Source organism: Triturus cristatus, chromosome 7 (assembly GCF_964204655.1).
Source record: "Triturus cristatus chromosome 7, aTriCri1.1, whole genome shotgun sequence".
NCBI lineage: Eukaryota > Metazoa > Chordata > Amphibia > Caudata > Salamandridae > Triturus > Triturus cristatus.
Window position 1 is genome coordinate 165,415,500 of NC_140590.1, and position 22,808 is coordinate 165,438,307.

The window sequence follows — 22,808 nt, forward strand, 5'->3', positions numbered from 1 at the left end:
ACATTATAGTCTTATATCAAAAGGATGGGTTTTCGGCAGGAATCGCATAAATTAAGGGACACATTTATCTCAAATTTAAATCTGTGGGTGATAAAAATCACTCAGTCAGCAGCAGAGTTCTGCGTGCACGAGGGCTAGGGAATCGCCCCATGTAACACACATATAGAGACATGAGGAGCGGCCTGCACTTCTCAGCAGGAAACAGGTACTGTGGGACAAGAACTACCTGTATTTCCATTTCAAGCACCGGGGGCGGAAGAGTAAAGGGAGGAGAACGTGGAGCAGTAAAGTAAAAAATAAATTGGGGAGATGCAAAGTCAGAGCCTTGCAGAAAAGGCAGATGTGAAGTCCTTGTCCTTTCTTCTGTATTTGTGCTCGAGGTTAACCTTGAGTGTGGTGTGTCTTCCCCTAAGCGCCACATCTCCAGGACCAGGAGAATCAGAGAGTCCTGTTCCAGAAGGCCGCCCAGAAGTATTTGTCAGGCAGCTGAGGAGCGACATTTCCCCAAGGGCGCAGGAGGCCGCCATATTGGGTGAGTATAGACTAAGGATGGACTTTTGAAACCTACCCTCTGCTTCTCTGGGGACCACAGAAGAGCTTGCACAGCAGGTGAGACGGCACGTTCCTTTTTTAGACAGCGCATAAGGCGCGCAGCTTGACTTTATTTATTCTAAATACATGGAATCCTGTAACTGTATATAAACCTGCCTCTAAATGTTGTGTTGCAGTCTTGGCGTGATCTCGCTCGTCATCTGTAATGAGAGAATTACACCATAACCGAAGAGCACGAATCGCCGTTGATGTGTGATGCCTCGGCGTCTGAAGCCAGAGACAAGAACCCGTGTGGAAGGCAGGTCTCTGAGCAGAATGACACTTGCTGCCGCTCTTCTGAACTACAGTCCCTTGGAAAGCCACTGGCATTACTGATACGGAGACATCTATGGCAGCATGTTTATTTATTGCGCTGCTGGAGTTCAGTACAAGAAAGCTGGGCTCTGTCTGCATATTACCACACACTGGGAACTGAAGCCACTTTGAAAGAGACGCATCAATCTCTTTAAAATATATTTTGAAACCAATTACAAGATGCATATTGGCCTGTTTATGTTCACAGTAAGCATTCCACATATATACGCCCATAATAATTCTTTCATACCAAGTAGCAACATAGTAAAAAACTTAAAAAGAGGGCTGTGGAAAGGGTGATACTGTGAACCTGTATTATAACAATTAAAAGCCATACATTATAAGGAGACTGTCAGCAATTTGGAGTTATATTATTTTATAAGTCCTCAGCATCTATTCTCTCATGTTATCTAGATATATAGAGCGCACGAATACCCGGTAGGGTGTCCTGGAGCTGAGCAGGTGTGAGTCTCGCCAAACCAAAGGCCTAGTGAGACTACTCGAAAAGCCATGTCTTTAGCTTCTTGCTTCTTGAGGATGGCTGTCTTTCCTAGCTCTGTTGGCTACCAGATAGAGTCCCACAGTGAAGAGCTCTTTGCGAAGATGAGACTTTCAGTGTTGTCGATGTTCAGCTGTAGACAGCTGGCCGTCATCCATTGGGCGATTTCACTCAGGATGAAACTGAACTTGATCCGGATACTGGGCGTCTTGTTCGTGAGGGAGAGAATGAGTTGCGTATCATCAGCATAGGAGAGGACGTTGATGCTCCGATAGCAGTTTCTTCTTGGGTGATGAGAGTCCATGTGGTTAGCATGGGTTCTTTGGATCTGATCGGGAGGCGTTTGATAAGGTCTGTTATGTCCGGCTATGGGTTGGCAGCAATTTTGCTGCAGAAGAACTTAGAGAGATTGTTACAGAAGTCCTTCAAGGGGGTGATTGAGTTGGAGGTGGCCACTAGTGAGGTGAAATCTTTCATGATGGAGATTTCTTTGCTTCTGTTGGAGCTGTCAATGATGCAGTGTGCCCGAGTTGTGTGTTTGATGGTCCAGATTGTTTGGTGCAAGAGTTTCAGGTCAGATTTGAATGTGCTCCTGTCTGCATTGTCATGGCCTTGCTATTTTAAATGGTCACAGGATGTCTGTGGGACATGCAATATCTTCATCAAATGTTTATTTTGGAAATAAAAAAATATATAAAAAGCATACAGTCAAAATGCAATACATAAAAACGAAATAAATAAATAATACTTTTAAAACAGTAGGTAGTAACCAATAGTTTACAAAAGAGTCAATACCACATTACTACATTAGTACACAGAGATAAAAATAACTTTAGATCCAGAGTACATAATAAAAACAGCTCCAATTGGGGACACACAGAAATGAATACTTTATTGTGGATCACTACTGATGCAGGAAAGCCAGGCAGCGTGAAGAAACGTAGTGATCGCAAGCACAATCACCTCGCTAGCATTGAAATGCAGAATGCAAAGTGCAGGCACATATTGCGGAAGCCCAGGAGTCTACACAAAGGTTCAAACCATTGCTTAAGGGGTTTGGCATAAGCGGGACAAAGGAACGCGAAGTGATGGAGGGTTTCTTCCTTCTGGTTACAGGAGGGGCACATGCTTGAACTACAATACATTGAACCTCACTTCACACCAAATCTATTCTCAAGGAGGATCCCATACCTCCATTTTTGGTAGAGTTTTAATGGAGTAGAGCATGGGAGAGTGTTAAAAAACAGTTCATAAGCAGGGATAATCTTAATATCCACAAATGAATCAATCATGCTCCCTTCTTTGACACTTTTCAGTTCCCTCAGCCACAGATGCTCCTTTGATGGTTTCTAATCAGGTGCGAGGAGTGGACGTGGCTGTACCCAGTGAACCCCAAAGAGAGGCCATCAAGTGCGTGAAGCAAGGACTTGATGTGAGCAAGCCAGGTGATCTCTTCCCACCCCAGAGAAATGAGGACATGCAATACCATTCTAATGTACTGCAGGGGAGGCCTTCATATAGTTAATGGAACAGTATGAAGAAGCCTTCTTGTCACTTCAGGGATCTGTTTAGTCTCTTTGCAGTTTACTCATTGATTGATGGAATCACCAGCTATCCCAGTGCAGTAGACTGTGAGTAAAAGAGGCCAAGTCATTGCAGTCAGGAAGCATAGAACGAATTCCCCAGAGAAAGAGGCTGAAGTCGCATTTATTAATATTGTAACCTGCAGAAAAAAGTTTTCAATTCTCTACTCCAAGAAGAAGTTGGAGATGCACTCATTGATGAGAGCCAATAGTACGAGAGTGAGCTCTTCGAAACCGAGTGATGGTACCGCTTTTTCAACATCTGAGACAATTGGTTGATCACATACAGTTTTGAATGCCGCATATTTCTCCTGGCTCATTGGCTATTCCTATTTGGCAGCGGATGTCATCAAAGTCCCCATGATAGCTGATGCCAGGGTCAACTTTAGCATTAACGGCACCCGGTGTGACAATGTCTGTTGCCACCCCCTCCACATGATCTCCTTGATAGATCCCATCCCCTCCACCCTTCAATGGTGCCCCTCATCTCTCCTTAAGTCTTCTCACACTTTATTTTATAGTGCCTCATATCCCAATATAGACTGTCAGAGCTCTTTACATCCCACAAACATATAGTACAGAGACAATGAATAATGCAAATGTGTAGATGAATGTACAGGAAATGTTACTTAAGATTATGAGGACTACAAGGTGAAGGAGCCACCTGTAATTCATAATTCTTGGCATTATATGTTAAGAGTGCTTGGTCTGGAGAAACAAAGGGACACATTTACTATGTCTTCACACAGCACAGTAACCAAAGATGCTGTGCTGCGTGGAAAGGAGAGAGCACAATAGCGACATTTCTACTATGATATAGTGCTGTTGCCCTCTCCTCTAGTGCTGGTGTACCTTAGGATGCCTTGTGCCATTGCATACACCCTTGCACCATAGGAAAAGGGATTGTGCAAGACACCAAGTTTTAAACTGGAACTGAACTCTTCCAGTACAAAATTCTATCCTTTGACAAATTGGAAAAGGTTTAGACAAAATAAATATTTTCTCCAACTTTACGTCTGCCTTGAGGAGACAATTCTTTTGATGCAAATCCCTTTCTACCAAAGTTATTAGATAGGGATTGGCATCCATGGGTGGATGTATAGGAACATCCGTGTACGACCCAACGTATGCCTCCTTGACGTAAAGTGCATTGTGATACTTTGTGTTACATTACGGCTACTGTCCAATCCAAATCAGGATTTGCACAGGAACGTATGCCTCAAAACACTTTGTACCAGGATTGCATCACTTTTGAGATGCAAAACAGGTGCAAAGTGTTAGTAAATCCACCCCATAAACTCAGGATTTGCAACAGAACACAATGATTGGGGGAGTCAGACTAGTAACATTGTATTACTACCCAAAAAGAACCCTTTCAGGCAACCTTAGAATAACGCAAGATTGAGGGGAAAAACAATAAGGTTCTAAACCTATACCTTTTCATTTGCATGTAGCACCTTGATGCCAGTTCATAGGTCAGTGTGCTATTTTAGGATTGTAAATTACGAATTTGAAGTAACAGAAGGATCTCTGTGACAAAAACAGTAACCCAAAGAGCTACCTACATAAAATACTAATCTGTGATGTGCATGTCACACGTTGCGCTTTTCAACGGTACCATTAACCGTCGATGCTACATGACTAGCCATGAGTCAAAACGGGGACTACACAATTTACAGACCCCTTCATTATGTGCTTTAACCCCCAGAGTTCTCATGCTGCTTTTATTACCCCCTTAAAAATGCAGGGCCCGCAAAGATCTCTGCGGGCCACTCTTATCAAGAATCAACCTGCCGTGCGATGGCACCAGTCGCACCGCCCTAAAGCCGGCACTGGCTGATTCTATGGATGTAGAGAACACATTCATAGTGCTGATGCTAAGGCTGTGGAGAACAAATTAATAGTGCCAAATACTGAGGACTCCAGGAAATGCTGTGGGAAATGTTTATGTTCTCTGTGTGGTACCATAACCAACAAATGAAAACAATAAGTACAGGTTCCAGAAGTTTTTTCTTAGAAGCCCGGAGCCAACCCTTTAGAAGGCAGGGAGCCATACTAAAGCTACATCATCTTGATCCCACCCTCTGTCTCTTTCTTCCACCAATTTATACATATAATCTCTCTGTCTCAGTCTTGCAAGAACTTATTCATCTCTGCGTTCTCCTTTGGTCACTTTTTCCTATCTTTCTCTCTTCCATTTTTGTCATTTTCCTGCCTTTCTCTCGCTCTTGCACTGTGACAAAGTGTGACGACGGAAAATACGTTTCTGTCCCTACAAAAGAGTGCTTGTGCCCACCGCATGAAACCACTACCACAAATTAAGCACTGTCACTGCTGTTTCTATCTCTACAAGACCTGGTACCTTGAACAAAACCACAGTCACTTTCGCCTATACTGCTGTCCCCACTTATCACTGCCACAACTTCCACAATTAACCCTACAGCTGCAACCACTACTTCTGATATCAACCCTGCTAACGTGTAGATCTCTGAAATGAATGAAACAGCACTACTGCCAGATTGCCATGTGACCAAAATTGCTACTGCTTTTTTCTTGTCATGTTGTTTCATTTTAACCTGGTGATGTCCTTTCTTTCCCGCAGCGGCGGACCAGACCTGATGCTTTCCATTTGTGCCATTGTTGCTCTCTGTTCTAGCCCAAGCCAGAATCACCCAGGGTATGGGCTCTTCCTGGGGAGCTCAGTTGGACTCTTTGGGTCTTCTTTTTGGAGCTGAGTTCCTATGTATGGTGGTAGGGAGATCGACCTCTGGTGCCGTTTGTGCCCTCTGGGTAGTTAGGCCCCATGGTCCAGACACTGATGTCCCCTGCCTTTAAGATCCTTTCCTGGAATGTCAGTGGACTGGTGGACAACCTTTAATGGGATGTTGTGCTACAACATCTTAGGAGACATTCCCCTGATATAGTTCTCCTCTTTGAAACACACTTACAAAGGAACACCTGCCACACATAAAACAGACGGGATTACAAGATGGTCGCCCATGCAGAATACACAAGGGGGTCGAGAGGTGTGGGCATCCTCATGCATAAAACCCTCTCGCTTACCATACAGAAAACTTGGCCTGATCCGCATATAGCAGTGACGGATTAATGGGAGGGCACCACCATGCTTATCATTGCACCCTTTACATTCCCTCCCCCGACTATATTGCTGCTCGGATATGAATTTACCTTGAAATAATGAAAAGATAAGTGGTATTTGGCAAAACAGGAACAAGTTTGTTTAATTGAATGCAGCGGCCAGGAGAGCATTGACAGAGTAGCGTCTGAAGACCTCCATTAGCTGGCAGCCCTGGAGTTGGTAAGATTAACATAGGCTGGACTTGGACTGCTGGACCTGGGTGCCGGTTTTATAAGCCAGTTGGGGCTGCCATGCTCCCTCATCAGAATGCCCTCCCCCAGTGCATCGCCAGCCAACTAGGCACTGGGGGACTAGCAGCAGAGTGGGGCCTAGGCCACTGCAGACACCCAAAATGGTGGATTCATCATGGATTCTCAATCTATATAGTACAATGGTCCTAAAGTGAATCCAAATGTAGGTAAGGAGATGTACCTGGAAGCGGTGTGAAGTTGCTAGATCATGTTGGGGGTTTGGAGTTACTGAGTATTTGGATTGGGTGATTGCGTAAAAGGATTACTTCCCAGACAGTTACCCCTCCCTGCCATGGCCCAGGTGCTAGTTCGGCCGGGATCTCTGCCTGCTGCGGTTGCCATGTGTTCAGCAAACCACCCAGCCCCTGCTGCAGCCGGGTGGCTGTAGCCTGATTTCCTTGAGGCTGATTGTATGATGCATTTGTGTTCCTCTGGGTTTCGTTTTGGAGATGGATATTCTGTGGGGGCTGTCCGGGTATTATTCCTTTCTCTTCATGATATGTTTTTAGGTGGCATCGGCTGCTCACGTAGCCAATTCTGTGACAATAGTAGTACTCTAAGAGGCCGGGCTGTAGCCTGGTTCGCTGGCCTCAGCCACTAGGGCTGGGTGGATATCCCCTGACATCCTGAGGCAGAGCTCCCTTAAAGAGTGGTGCCATCAGAACAGTTGCGGCCAATGCGCCCCCCCTGAGTGCGGCCTTTTTCAACTTCTGTTGTAGCAATTCGTCTGTGTCTCTCCAGTCCTGCTCCTGATTTTCCTGTTCGTCTTTTTCAGTAGTGGCAGTGGGCCAGTATTTCCGGCCATGGTTTGGTGTCCAGTCCTACAGCGCTGTCTAGACCAGTCTGTATCTCAGCGGACAGTCCCTTTTTGAGGAAGATGTAGAAGAGTGCAACCTGGGGGCCCGTTTCGGTCCAGGGCTGTCCTGTCTCTTGTCCTCATTGTTCCCTCATTCTATTTATGGTGTCAGTCACAATCTCCCCAGGCTTCATGCTTTCTGCCATCAATCTTCATACATCTGGGCAGTCGGGGAATATCTTCCTTAGGGTTATCCATATCTGGTGTCTAAATGAGTTGAATGTGGCCCCGTTATGCTCTTTGTTGATCAGCATGACTGTGGGCATGCGGGCTCAGGAAAACACTGTGTCAGACTGCTCTCCGATGAGGCTGCTGAGCAGACTTTTGACGTTGCCTAAAGCTAAGTTGATTCCCGTGGTTTTCTTCTCAAAACATGAGATCCACTTTCCTGCCCCATCTATCAATGGGGGCAGTTTGTTCCTGAGCCCTTCTTTGTTCATCTGTTCATGACACATAGATGGTCCCTGACACACCCTTCTATAGCAGTGGGAATATTTTGGCGTAGAGGAGCTCTGCCAGTTTCTCTTCAATGTAGCGTTCCCATCTTCTCAGGCATTTCTTCATGTAGGGGTAGTTCCATCGCTGATCTCCCCCTCCATGCAGTCTTCCACGATGGCCATGTCCTCTGGTTTGAAGTATCCCTCCTCCCGCCAAGATCTGTCGTACTGGCCATTCCTTTCAGCCCAGCAGGCCAGTAGATGGCAAAATGGTCGCGCAGAGACCTCCCCTTCTTTTCTGGACACTATCTCTATGGGTCTGTGTGCCTGATCGATGCATTCAGGGGCAGCGGCGGAAGTCCTGGTTGTCGCTCTCCTCGTGCGTAAGGCTTCCATTCTGCCCCTACTATGTCATAATTGTATTTCAGTTAGGCTCTCCTGACTTCTTGTCTCTTGGTCAGCCCCTCTCCCACATCGACAGCCTAGTGGAGTGTGGGTTTCCGCCAGGCGCCTCTCCTCTGATCCCTCCCCAGACCCAAACTCAGGGGGAGACCAGGGCCCTGCTCCGGCTTCCTCCGGGGAGGGTGTGTTCTCCTTTCATGCTGAGCTCCCCAGTCGAGAGCTCTTTCTCTGTCTACCTTTGCTTGTGTCGTTCTTCTAACTCCCACCTGGGCTGTCTTCTTCACTCAATGCTGCATGCTGTTCTTCTGTGTAGTGTTTTGACCTCAACCTTGCTCCCTGATGCTTACTCAGCAGGATGGGCATACCCTGAGGCGGTATACCCTCCGGCTCCTCTCTGTATTGGACTTTGGAGAGCTGGGACTGTGAGGTTATGGTGAGGTTATGGTTTCACTGCGTACATTGCTAAGTTAGCGTAAGTTAGTATAAGCTTGGCTACCATGTTGCCGCTTTTGCACACGTTTCTACATGCATTTGTTTTGCACATCTCCTTTGCTTCTGCTCGCTCACATGAGAACCGTCTCCCTTTCGCTTCTCTTGCTGTACTCTGAGGCTCAGTCTGCACAGCGTGTTCAAAGTAAAAAAACAATGTGTTCCTTTAATCTGCTGTTGGTCAGTCCCACGCATGTTAGACATAATACTTTCACAGGTGCACTACTGAAAATCCAGTGCTTTTAATATTGCATTGTAGGCATGTTAAGACACTCGAAGAAAACCTTTCAGAGAAGAAGAGCTGTGTTTGTCCGGAGATGTAAACCTTTCCATCGAAACCTGGAGGTATGGGGTCCCCCTGACAAAGCCCAGAGGTCTTCTATAATTATAATTAACTAGTTCCTAGCACGGGGAGGGTGGCAAGGCACATTAGGCCGTTTTTCCACTAGCTTTATAAAATGGTCTCCCCGTTCATATTTTATGGAATTGTAACAATGCTCATAATATTGAGTTTATGCATTTTGCTGCTAGTATTGGCTCGTGTACTGCATTATAGAGCACGTTAGTTAAAATAAACATTTTAAACTATACTGTGTCTCTGATTTCTTATGTTGTGGGCAAGTATGAGTGAGTTGGTGAAAGAGTGTTCTTGCTCTTGTGATTACTGAGAGAGTCTGAGTCACTTGTTCTAGGATGTCTAATCATTGATAGCTTTGCTGCAGTACGGAGAACGAATGAGACACTATAGCTAGTCGGATAGGGGTTCCGGGCACTAAGGTGGGTTGTTGGTACACCATTATACACCGAGGTCCTGGTTTCCTGCATGTAAGTCTGTATATGTGCAGAATCCCTGCAACAGGACCCCTATCTTTACTTCCACTGGTGGTATCCTGCTATGAATCTCCCTCTGACTCTAGGACATTCAGGGGTCCCGTTTGGAGCATGTGCTCCTCATTCCGCTGGGATTTGATGGGCGGAGACCAATGGAAGATGGTTGAACTTCGGGGGTGCCTGGCACTGGCCTGGGAGGGAGCTAGCTTCATTTGGGCTGGTTGGTCTGGTGGTCTCCCTACTCTGGGTCTGTAGGCTTGCTGCCTGGTGGGAGGCCCCTTCGACCTGTAGATTAGTATAACCAAGCACAGGGACGGCTGGCATGGCAGGCATCAAAGAAGGACTTCCCTGCCGGTGTATGGTGGGGGAGGTGTGGATGCCTCTAGTGCGTGTTCGAGGATAGTCTTTTAGGATGGGTCAACTTCGAAGATGGCCCATAGTTCTAGTAGGGCCTCTAACTTAGCCCGCTTTTGACCGGCATACTATGTCTGTATGTGTGTCCTAGCGTGTTCTGTGATGTTGATGTCGAACGTTCCCCCCTCAGGCCAGGGTAATAAGTGTGCCTTGGTATGGTCGTGCCACTCACTGCAGAGTTTCTCTAGTTTCCGAGCCTGTATGGGGAGCCTCGCTTGCATGTGGTCCAGTGGTGTCTCCATGATGGATTAGGAAACTTGTTAGGAAGTTTAACAAACTTTTGACTGTTTCAAGGTGTTAAATAATTACAAATTCTACTTTGATCATGGGGAAACTATGTACACGGGTTGCACCAGCAGCAATCTTTTGGTTACAAGCTCTATAGGAATGATGCATCCTGAAAAAACTTGACAATTGACAAAGACAAATGCAATGAAATAGTAACAGCCTGTAACAAGGCGAGGGGTGTGGCGCAGTGGGCAACTCCAGAGCGCTGGGCTCATGGTTCGATCTCCCACACTGGTGGCAGCTCAGCAACATGTGAATCTGGGCAATTGCTCACTTAATCTCCTGGATGGCCCTCATCGCTTTGAAACCCTTACCGGGGTGATATGTTTGCACTTTACAAATAGGAATTATTATTATAACAAAGTACAATGGTTAGTTTAGAACAACACGAGTTAATATTTAGCAGTGAAACAGCAAATGTAGAAGTCTGGTTTGTGGGAAAAAATAGTCATTATTTCATAAGCAGATACATTTACTAACATGACATAACATTCAAATATGAAACACAATTAGAATTTTTTTTTAACAGCACCACAACATCAATAATGCATGAATGGAAAACCTAGAAGAAACTAGAAGAGAAAAGATCAACAGAAAAAATGTTAATTTTGTTCAAACAATCTTAGCCCTCTCCTACAGCCTGAGGAGAGGGGATACTCTGTGTGGTACACAGAGGTAAGTGAGCATGATAGTCTGTCAGTATCGGCTCGGGTACAAAACATAGTAATGATTTGTGCAGAGAAAAAGGGACAACCTGACGACTATCGTCCCTCTGTGGCCAGATACAAACTAGACCTTTTTCATCAATGTCCACATTTTTCCCTAACTCCCAAATTATACCCTATATCACACCTAGGTGTCATGTGTAACTCTGCTGTACCGCCCAGTGGTCCAAGCAAAATAAAAATCCACCTCTTCACTTCTTTCAGACACTGTCAATGTTAAGAAACCAACAGTCCCTAAGAAAACTCTTTTAACTAAAAATAATATCAAGTGGTGGCCCCATATAACGCACCAAGGGCCTATGGTGCACCAGTTGTGAAACGCTCAACGGTACAAGCAAAATAAATAAGCAACCCTATATAACACACTAAGGGTCTGGGGTGTAACAGTTGTGTAACCCTCAAATGTTCAAGCAAAAAAGGAGTAGCCTTATATAAGACACCAAAGGTCAGTGGTGTACCAGTTGTGTGACGCTCAATGGTTCAAATGAAAAATTATGCAAACTACCTTCACCTTCTCTAGCAGGCTGACCAGGGAAAAAGTGATCTACACGCTTATCCTAGGTTGCCACATGCTGGGACCAGGATCAGATGTAGTCTCTTACTCTTGAGACAGTGGTCTCCATATGGACCTCCACTCAGCGGATTTAGCAGAACTTTTAATCAATTGTGGCATCTGCTCACCAGTCTTGTTACACTGATGTGAATCAGTTCGGGCAGGGGTCCTTGTCCTTCGGCAGCAGTCAGGCTCAATAAACCAATCTCTCTTGGCTGGCTTGCCAACATGTTTCTCAGATATAATTTACCTTGAAAAAATGAAAAGACAAGAGGCGTTTTGCAAAACAGGAACAAGTTGGTTTATTTAAACGCAGCGGGAAGAGAGCATCAACAGAGTACTGTCTGAAGACAGTCTCAATTTATAGAGGTTTTGGCCAACATTATATACAGTTCTTGAAGTACAATCAACCAATTACACATTTTTCTAGAGCATGTGGGTCTGGGCCTAGTCGTAAATTATAAGTACAACCATCTGATAACCAGGGACACAGGCTGGTCTCGACCTCAGGGAGAGCTAGTGTGAGCCAGTGTGTTTGTGTCCAGATGTCCAGGATGAGGAGCACGTGATCGCTACATGTGGTGTGCATGCTGTGTCCTGATTGGCTGAGTGTTCCTAACTACATGTGGCATCTAACTTTCTGTATTTTGAGAATGTGAGCTTTTGGTCAAACATGTTTCATTGGGCCTAATTTCCTCGGGCCATCTGTTAAAGGGGACACAGGTGGCTCTAGACCTTGTGGAGATCTAGTGTGGGCCGGTGTGTATGTGTCCAAATGTTCAGCATGGGGAGCACATGATCACTACATGTGGTGTGTGTGCTGTGTCGTGACCGGCTGAATGTTCTCAACTACATGTGGCATCTAACTTTGTGGAATTTTTGGAAAGTGAGCTTTTGACCAAACATGTTTTATTGGGGCCAATTTCCTCGGACCTATTTGTGGTGTAGCTGCCTATCTGTGGGATCAATCCGGGTTTTCCCTGGTTGTGCGTTTGTCTTTGGGATGAATGTAACCCCACCTGTGACCAATCAATCAGTAGGCCTAGGTATGGGTCTCAGGGCCTGTCTGACCACGTATCTCTGACTCGGGGTTGATGGGGAGTTCATCTTGTGTGAATTCGACAGCAATGATATGAGCTCGTTGCTGCGTGTGCATAAACCCTGGCGGTCATTGATATCATTTTTACAGACATTCTCATTATTGTGCATACAATTGTCATTGTGTACATCGACATTGATTTTACTCTTTTTGACATTGTTATGCGTGCATAGTTTATGGCGTACATCGACATTACATTTACTGGTATTGCTGCAGTTGTTTCTGCAAATTTCATGGTGTATATTGACATTGTATTCACAGATATTAACAACATTGACATGTGGCGAGCCCGACAGTACGCATTAATTTGGGGCCCATGGGAGTCTTTCACCCATTGACTACATACTGCCCTCGGCCCGCCAACTCCCCTGTTTTAAAGAGATCTCACATCTGGTCAGGGATATGTCTGATAACTCCCCAGTCTGTGCAACCTATGGACTGACAGATGGTGGCGGTGGTCGTATGTGGTGCTAAACCCATGTTACATTAAAGTTCCTCGGATCCGTGAAAGTCTTTCTGAAACTATGAAGACTTATTTTAAGGAGAATGAAGGCTCTGTGACTTCAGCCCAGATGCTGTGGGAGATTACAAAATTGTGATACAAGGTCATGGTATAGCCTTGATTAGGGGATATAAGAATGAGAAGAGATCTAGTCTAGAGAGAACGGAGAGTGAGATCACTGTGCTGGAGTCCCAGCTCGTCACGGGAGTCTGCAGAGACCTCAACCACAACTTGGTCTTCAACCAATCAATCAATCAGGTGTTTGTAGAACGCAACTACTCACCTGTAAAGGTCTCAAGGTGCTGTGGAGAGGGGTTGCTGATCAGTATGGGTGTGGAGGTTCAGTAGAAGAGCCAGGTCTTGAGGTCCTCCCTGACTGTGTCAATGACGCAGATTGCCTGAGGTGGAGGGGAAGGGTGTTCCAGGTCTTGGCGGTGAGGTAGGAAAAGGATTTTTCTCCAGTTCTGGTGTTGTGGATCTGTGGGACGGAGGCCAGGGTGAGTTGGGCAGAGGGGAGTTGTCTGGTGGGTGTGTGGAAGGCAAGGCGGGGGTTCACATCTTCTGGTCTTGCGTCATGGAGAACTTTGTAGGCATGTGTGAGGAGCTTGGAAGTGATTCTCTTGTTGATAGGGAGCCAGTGGAGTTGTTGGAGGTGTTGTGTCATGTGGCGGAGGCGTGTGATGTCGAGGACCAGTCTGGCTGTGGCGTTTTGGATGTTCTGCCGTTTCTTGAGCTGTTTGTGGGTGATACTCGCATAGAGTGCATTGCCCTGGTCTTGTCTACTGGTGATGTGTGCATGGGTGACCGACTTTCTGGATTCTGTGGAGAGCCATCCGAAAGTCTTTAGAAGCAGGCAGTGCATGTGGAAACAGGATGAGGATACTGCGTTGATTTGGCAGTTCATTGAGAGCGAGGAGTCCAGTATGATGCCAAGGCTTCATGTGTGGTCTGTAGGGATGGGAGGGGTTCCTAGTGTGGCAGGCCACCAGGACTCGTCCCAGGCTGATGGGTTGAGTCCTCAGGATGAGTACTTCAGTTTTATCTGAGTTGACAGCTGTCTTGCATCCAGGTAGTGACTGCCTTCATTTCATTGTGAAAGTTGATTCTGGCGGATGTGGATTCATTGGTGAGTGAGATGATCATCTGGGTGTCGTCGGCGTAGGAGACGATGTTGAGTCCATGGCTTCTGACGATTGCTGGAAGGGCAACCATGTAGATTTTGAAAAGGGTGGGACTCAGGGGGAGCCCTGAGGCACTCCGCAGCTGATCTCTGTAGGTTCTGAGAGGAATGGGGGTAATCTGACGCACTGTGTTCGGCCAGTCAGGAAGGGGTGGGTCCAGTGCCTTATCACGGATGCCAGCATCATGTGGTCTCATGATTAGGGTTTCGGTGGGAGACAGTGCCGAAGGCGGCTGAGAGGTCCAGTAGGATGAGGGCTGTGGTTTTGCCCCAGTCGGGGAGGGAGCGGATGTCGTTGGTGGTGTCAAGGACTGCAGTCTCAGTGCTGTGGCTGCTTCAAAAGACCAATTTTGAGGTGTCCAGGATGTGGTTCTCTTCAATGAACTCGGAGAGTTGGGCGTTGATGGCCTACTCGATGACCTTGGCTGGGAAGGGGAGGAGGGAAATGGGTTCGAAGTTCAAGGCCTTGAAACAGAGGGAATATAGAGAGTTGTGATTGAAGGGCGCCAGGACCTACTTTCGTTCTATTCACCATTGCCTATACAAAGTGGGTGATTGGGCTGGGAAGCTCCCCGCTTGGTTCGACAGGAAGGAGGCGAGGTCCCGGTGGGTTTTAGAAATCCTAAATGATGCCGGGGTGCACATGCTGTACAGACAGGATGTTTGCGGACTACTATACTTGCATCTATGCCTCGGGTGACACAGCCACTCTTGAGGAATCTCAAGTATTTCTTGCGGATATTCAAATGCTGGGCCTGTCGCAGTCAGATAGGAAAACAATAGACTGAGATCTGATGGAGGAGGATGTGGGAGACGGCATCAGTGCTCTAACCTTAGGTAAAGCGGTGGGCCTCAATGGACTCCCCATAGAGTTGTACAAACTTGCAATCCCGAAACTGGCACCCTGCCTCCTATGCATTTTTCTGGAAAGCAGAGAGGCCGGTGTGCTGCCAAGAGATCAAAGAGTTGCTACTATAGTGGTAATCCACAAAGACAGCAAGCCGCCTGAGTAATGTGCCTCATACAGGCCCATTTCGTTACTGAACGCGGAAGTTAAATACTTGCGAAACTTTATGCCTCATGCCTGAGTCTTGTGATTAGCCCGCTGGTCCATCAAGATCAGTCCAGCTTCATGCTGGGCAGGAGCACAGCACTTAACCTGTGTTGCTTGCATTGTGTCTTGGGCCCAGCTGACCGGATCCGAGAAGATGCAAACATACTGTCCCTGGACTTCGTATGGCTTTCGACACAGTAGAGTGGGCCTTTATTTACACAGTTGTGGAAAAGCTTGGATTTGTCCCTTGTTTCCTATCCTGGTTTTGGCTCCTATAGTCTGATCTGCTTGCCTGGTGATGGTGAATGGTGGCACGTCTGCTCTGTTTTCACTGCAACGGGGCACAAGGCAGGGATACCTCTTTCCCCCTTGATCTTTGCCTTGGTGCTGGAGCCATTGGTGGCATGGGTGAGAACTGACGCTATTATCAGAGAACTGAGATAGACCACAGAATGGGAAGATAAAATCTCCCTCTACGCAGATGATATTCTGCAGTATGTTGCTGAACCCACGATTCCCTTGAAAGAATCATGCACGTGTTCACATTATACTGGAGGTACTCAGGCTATACTATTAATTGGCATAAATCACTATATATGTATTTAGTGGTGAGACTCTGGTGTTGCTGACTGCTTGTGAGGCCAAAGCGGTAATGGGTAGTTTCAGATACTTGGTGATTTTTATCACGTGTGATCCTGGGGTTTTCTACACCTGTAATCTAGAGTCATCATTATATAGGCTGAGAGTGGCTGTCCGACATTGAAAAGCCCTGCCTGTGTCTCTTTTGGGGATGGCGGCCCTCTTTAAGATGATGCCCTGATTCTTGTATGCACTCCAAAACACGCCATATCTGGTTCCTGCGTCCTACATCCAGACCATCAATGGTGAGGTGCTCAGCCGTCTCTGGGATGGGGTCCACCAAGCATTGCCCTGCGGATTTCGACTGGTGCAACTGAAAGTACTCCATTGCAGCTATTATGCATGTATTACCCTGGTTAAAATGAGCAAATTGGATCCTGCTGGGTGTCCTGGGTGGTCAGGGAGGCTCTTTCTTCCATATGCTTCGGAGTTGTCCCGCGCTTCCACATTATTGGGAGATGGTACTGACCTGCCTCAACGAAGTTGTGGGACGTGATCTGGCACTGTCTGCCAAATGGTGCCTTCCCAATGTGTGGGCTGAAATAGACCTCAACTGTATGGACTGACTCTGCTTCACCTTGGGATTGAAGGTGGCCAAGCGGAATATAGCTTGCATTTGAAGATCCAAATTGAGCCTGAGTTTGGGGGCTGGAAGAAAGACATGGATTGGTGCATGCTGGCAGAGAGGGTGGTACATGCGGGAAGGGGGTGCCCAAATAAATGGACTAAAATATGGGGTAAGTGGAAAGAGAATAGGGGAGCCGTCTGTGAACCCCTGTTGAGTGCTGATGATGATGTCTTCTAATAATAATGATGCTGCTGCTTTTACCACCGACCTGTGAATGCTGCTGTACTGGTCCAATGTCTCAATGTGGCTGGCCTTCGAGGTCTTTGTAATGGCTGCTGCTGTTTTTCTTTACTGAGCTGCAATGTCTGATGTCACCGCAGTTTACTTTGTTTAACTATTCAAAAAAAATTTTTTTTTTTTGTTTAAACTGCTTCTGCTGTACTGGTTCTTGAAATCACTAGAGTATGAGAGAATGTTCACATTTCCCTGTAGCCCCGCCCACGTTCACTCTGACACATGAGAAGCTGAGCGCTTTTTACAGACGGACTCATTTTAACTTCCATCTTCTCAGGCCTCCAACCTCAGAGTTGGAGGACACCTTTTAGGATCGAGTCTGCGAGAGCATGCGTTAGCACATGCCCCTCGCTCGCGAGACACTATTGTATACAAAAGGGCTTGGAGCCCGCCCATTGCTTACTATTTGTCGGCTTCAAGACAATCTTCTTTGCAGGCTCCTTAATTGGCCGGTGAAGGCGAAACGTCATTTCCAATCATTTCAGTGGAACAGGGACCAAGCACAGATTGATTCAAGTTAATCCATGCCGTTCCGCTGCTCCCAACGTAATTGAGGTACTATTTCTTCCTCCATCCCTCCCTCCCTCCACCGCTGCCTGCTGTTCCCTCCATAGCGCTTGCGCTTTTTTTCTTCTTAAGCTGGCTGCTTCTCTTCATGTGTCGTCAGGCTTTATTCGGTCTTCGTACTCCCCTTTCCTGCTTATGGACGGCTTGCAGCGGCGCAACTTGTCTCCATGGCTACTTCAAAGCGCTGAGCAGTTAATGAGCCACAAATTTCACCCCTGAAATTGATGACATTTTAGGTGAGCTGGAATTGCAAGCCTTCTGTGTGGTTTTTATCCCACTTTCCACTGGAATGGCACTGAGGTTGAGGTTGGAGAATTCTAATGATTCCTCCCGTAACCCTGGTCAGCATGCTTGGCGAGTATGTACATATTCTTCGTGTGTACTCAGTCCTGATTCATCTTGGGCACGGGTTGGCATTTAAGACGTAATATGATCACAAATGCCCAGGCTTTGACAATACACTGACATTTCGAGGACTAATTGGTCTCTTGGTTGATTGTTATGCTAATTTGTAACTTGGTTTATTGATACTCAAATGTAACCCCTTGAGTGTTAAGGTTGTTGTGTAACCACGGAGGCAGTGCTCAACACCCGATGGCTGAGCTTAACATCCTAATCGTTTCTGGGAGTTGTAGTTCTGGATGGCTTCATTCTGTCCATCTAAAAAGAATGCTTTGTTAATGGAAAAACCAGCATTGCAGCATTGTGTCCTTGGTTGCAAGGAGTTGTCTAGTAAACTTATTTAGTGTGCATTGCTGGCATGTTCGAGAAAACATTTCCTTTATTCTGAAGGCACTGTATCTTCATTTGATTGATTCTAGATTTTGTTCTTGTCCCCAACTACCCTTTGGTCTACGCCCTGATGAAGGTGTGGCCCCCCCGTGGGTCCTATACCGAAACGCGTGTTGGCGCTTGATTCGTCGACCTCTCGTTTCCTAGTGTATCACCCAGCTTCTCCGGGTTGATGCATTAGTTATAACACCCATTTGAGCACCAACGGATAGCTTTTTCCATCTTGACCTGAATTGCCGGTTTGAATGTTGTTTGGATTGATTGCTTGTGTGCATGAATTAGATTCACGTGTGGGACATTGAACAATGTTTTTGATTTACATATATTTATATGTATGTCTTTTTTGATTAAATGTTGAATGTATATGGATGTATTAACCTATTTGTTTTCTGTAAAAATTGAAAATAATGATATGACTAAAAATTAAATAAAGAAGAGAGATATATTTTTATATCCATAACTTTTGTTGGGTGTCCTATGTTATCTAATTTGTCCATTCTCTTCCAGTTTAGTTTTGTCTATAACCAGGGACCTATTTTTTAGGCCCATATATACTTTTTTTGGACAGGTATTGTTTCTCTTCTTATGGATTGCTATTTACCCCGCGTATACCTGTCCCATATCGTGTTTTAGGGTTCCCCCTCTCTTAATTGGCACTGTATCTTGTGACATCAACCTCAAGGTCACGTGGCATTAGTACCGAGCGGTTGTTGGTGGAATATTGGCCTGAAAATTAGCTACAATTTGCAGGAGACCGTGGGTACGATACCGATAAGGTGGCTTGCACTGGAAGCTCATGTGTGCCTGACATATCCCCCAGCTCTCTCACACTGTCTCTTTTCTGCTTTGGATAAAATGTTCGCTTTTTGGTGCACCTGTCTAGGCCTTCCTTAATTTAAGGTCCAATCCACTTTACTAACAACTGTTCTTCTGAAAACCCGTGCACAAAACACCACAGAACTCAATCAGCCATGCTTGGCTGCACCTCCATGCACTTCGAATCCAGCCCCCTTCTTCAGAACAGCTGTCGAGCTCACCTTCTGAAACATTCTCCATACCAAGGCTCGCCTTCTGCTCGAATTCTCATTGCGTCGAGAGGCAGAGCTGAGGGTGAGTAATACTAGCTAAAAAAATAATAAATGCAGGCATACCAAAGAATTTGCTCTTTCTTTTTCTGTGTACTGGGTTTGACTTAAAGATGGCTACATTTAAAATAAAAACAAAAGCTGGAATGCTGCAATATTAACATGAGCTTTGTGACACACTAGAGGTCTGTTAGAGTTTGGTTCTTCTGGGAGCTAGGACCAGCTGCATATATGAGGTATGTCCTCGGCAAGCTTTGGAGAGGAGCAAAGAACCAGTAAGGGACTACAGGGGTCCCCAAGTTGGAGCAACCGCACGGACTCAATATTATTGATTGAATGCAGCGGATTTTACAGTGCTGTGACTCATCAAATGTAAGTGTTTTCGCTATATTGTTTTGTATAGCGTCAAGAAGCCATTGGGTGAGAAATGCTGTACAGCATGGCTAAAACTCATTGACAAACCAATAGGTCCCAAGGGCGAGACTGGTTGGCTTTGCCAATGCTTGTTTATAGGGTTAGCTAGTGTAGAGAATAAAGCAATTCTCTTCTCAGACTTCTGCTCTCTAACAATCACCAACAATAGGTGCTTTAGAATGTTGTCAGTTTGATGATATCAGCTGGGGATTGGAGATAAACTGTGACATTATTCACCGGGCGGCCCTTTTAACTCCCACAAATCTTTCATCTTAGCATTCAAAGTTTGGGAGGTCGGAAAGTGTGGCGCGTCAGAGAGGGTGAGACATCCCGTCCAAATTCCCCAGCTCCTACAAGGTGTCCAACTCTCCAAGATCCTACAACGTGTCCAGTGGTTTTCTCAATTTGCCCTCTTCAAGGGAAGCCATTAGACTTTCAATTCTGCTTTCATGTGAAATGTGAATTACCTGTATCTCGTGCAACATTTTATTTTACCAAATTTCTGTACAACATTTCTCTTCAAGAGGCGTTTTCTGTGGGATCCAGGCTCTTTTGGTATCTTGCAAGGTATTTTAATGCAAGATTCTTGCTCGAGTAAAAAAAAAATGGGCTAAAGTACATAGCGTGTCATTTTAGGAAATTTCATGACGAAATTTAATAACATGAAATTCAGAAATGTTTGCAAATTACGCCAGCAAAGTACTTTGCCCAGGCCTAGTTATGGCGTGGGAGTTGGGTCAAGAGCTCACCTGGCAATTAAATGTTGCTTTTTTTGTTGATTTTGTAGTTACGCACTTTTTGAAAATATTAATTTTGTTCACCCTAAAATAACAGGGAATTTTTCTGGCTCTTTTAACATCCACATTTGTTTTCTTTTCCCCATTTTCAAATGCATTGAGGTCACACAAAAGCAGATGTTTTTATGGTTTATCAGTCTAACCCCTTCCCATTCCTTGGCATTCCTGATTTAACTATTATTTACTTTTGTCTCCAGAGCTGTCGGTATCCACGTTTTGTTATTGCTACATTTTGTGTATTTAAATATCTTTTTCAATGACGTTATGGGCAAAAAGCGAGTACCACCTATTTCTGTGTACAAAAAAAATGCCAGCCTCAGCTTCTCCTCTTCAATCCTACTTCTGCAAAAATAACACACACAAAACAGCCCCTATGACTGGTGTTATCCTCTTTAGGGATGAAAGCAGCCCCTCCCCGCCATTACTTTTCTCCAGGGTTTGCAAGTTTACATTCTTTCAACGTGGTGTTTATTTTCTCCAACAATGGCTTAGATAGCATTGGTTACTCAGCCCCATGGCATTCCTCTGAAGTTTGGGGCCAGGCAGGATGGGGGAGCGGGAATCCCTCCCCACAAGAACAAGCCCCCACCATGGAAAAGCGAATGCTGGCAAAACTGTGAATATGGCTTTGTTTCGGAAAAAAATGAATCTTTTCGCGCTATGACACCTCCCTTCATGGAGAGGCATCCCGGGCATTTTGTTTTCTTTGACGCGGCGGTAGAGTGATGGACCGCCGCCAGCGTGAGGCTTCCGCGGCCCCGTTGCCTCGGGCAACGCCCCGGGCCCAGCGCGGGCTCAGACCTGGCCTGGCAGTGGTGGGCCCGGGCCCTACCTGCTGGGCCCGCCATTGAAGGCCTGACAGGGGATGATGAAAGGCGGACAGGAGCCCGCGCCGGCGCAGGTCAGCGGGACAGCCATCTGCTTGCAGTGCGGTCGGGGCATGGAAGCCGCATGGGCGCAAGGCTGGGCCCCGGCGGGGGATGACACTTCCATACGGAGGTCGATTGGGGCCCTATGGCGTGGCTTCAGGATGAGACAAAAAGAGACCTGTCGGCTCCACTGGGTCAGAACGGACTCCACATCAGAAAGGCATTCCTGCCGCCCCCCTACGCGCCCCTGCAATAGCTTTCCTGAATGCAGGAACAAAACAAGCGCTTTTCCTTTTGACCAGGAGTCCTGCTGAGGTAAACGTGGTCTGTTTGTGGGAGCTCGGGCGGAAGAAGAGGCTTACAAGTGAGGCTTCAGGGGGGCTTACAAGACAAGATGGAAACTTCAAAGTCTAAGATAAATTGGAAGTAACAAAGTGCAACGCGCCAGGAAACATTGTTCTCAAATATAACCACTGCAAGAAGCATCTCTTGACCTTCTAAGACTGTGTCTACCCAACACGCCTGACCCTACTCGTTTCCACCTTCGGAAGCAGCGTGGGGGTCCGGCTCCCTTGCCCTACAGCTGTGTTGGAGCTGTGAAACGTTCCTCAGAAATGTATGGCCTGGTGGTGCTGCTATCTGAGGCCAAATTTATCAATCCATCTTTATAAAAACACATAAAAACATTACTAACTTTCATAGTTATCAAACCACACATGTTCCAACACCTAAACAACAGTGCTACCTCTCACATTACTTAAACCTTACTATCTCAGACGTAAGACGCCAGAGTGCCACCAACAAAGTGGCATCGTGTTGCCCCAGCGAAAACTGAAGTAGACTCCAATGTCCGAGGGACAGGACAAGCAAAAAGTTAATTTGCCTAGCGTTCAATAAATCCTTACAACTGACAAGAACTATTCCTCAGTGGGCCAGAAACAGGAGACCAGATCAGCAGAGCTATCTCTCAGGTTATATATATAACCTGAGCGTATACAGGGCATTCCTAGGCTTGGCGCAGTGCTCGTGCGCGTAACGCAGCAGGAACAGAAAGAAGAACAGCTGGAACTCCCACCGCCCTAGAAGCACCAAGATGGCCGCAGAAGGCCTGCGATGCAAAATGGAACCCACTGTACACGAGTGCCCATAAAATGTTTTCCATGTATAGTGCCTGGGACATCATATCTAATATGTGGGTACCAGTATAGGATGGCTTCCACGCAAGGTTCAACATCAGGGCGGTATCCCACCACTCGAGAAACTGCAGACTGTCCCGCACTGCTGTGCCACAGGGACATATCAACATTACTGTAGGACACGGCAAACCCGCAGTGATCAGAGGATGAATGCCAAGTTAAGGCAGTAACGCAACGTCTCATTCCACGCAAATAGACAGACTGCGAAGTTTGTGGAAGGTTGATTCCGGATGTCACAGGATTTCTAAATGTTGTGGGTGACGTAGACCGTTCCCACATGCAGGGGCGTCTTAACAGCATTATAGGCCCCCGGGCAAAGCAGTGCACCGGGCCCTGCCTACACAACCACTCCCAGGAATGCAAACGTTCGACGGAAAAT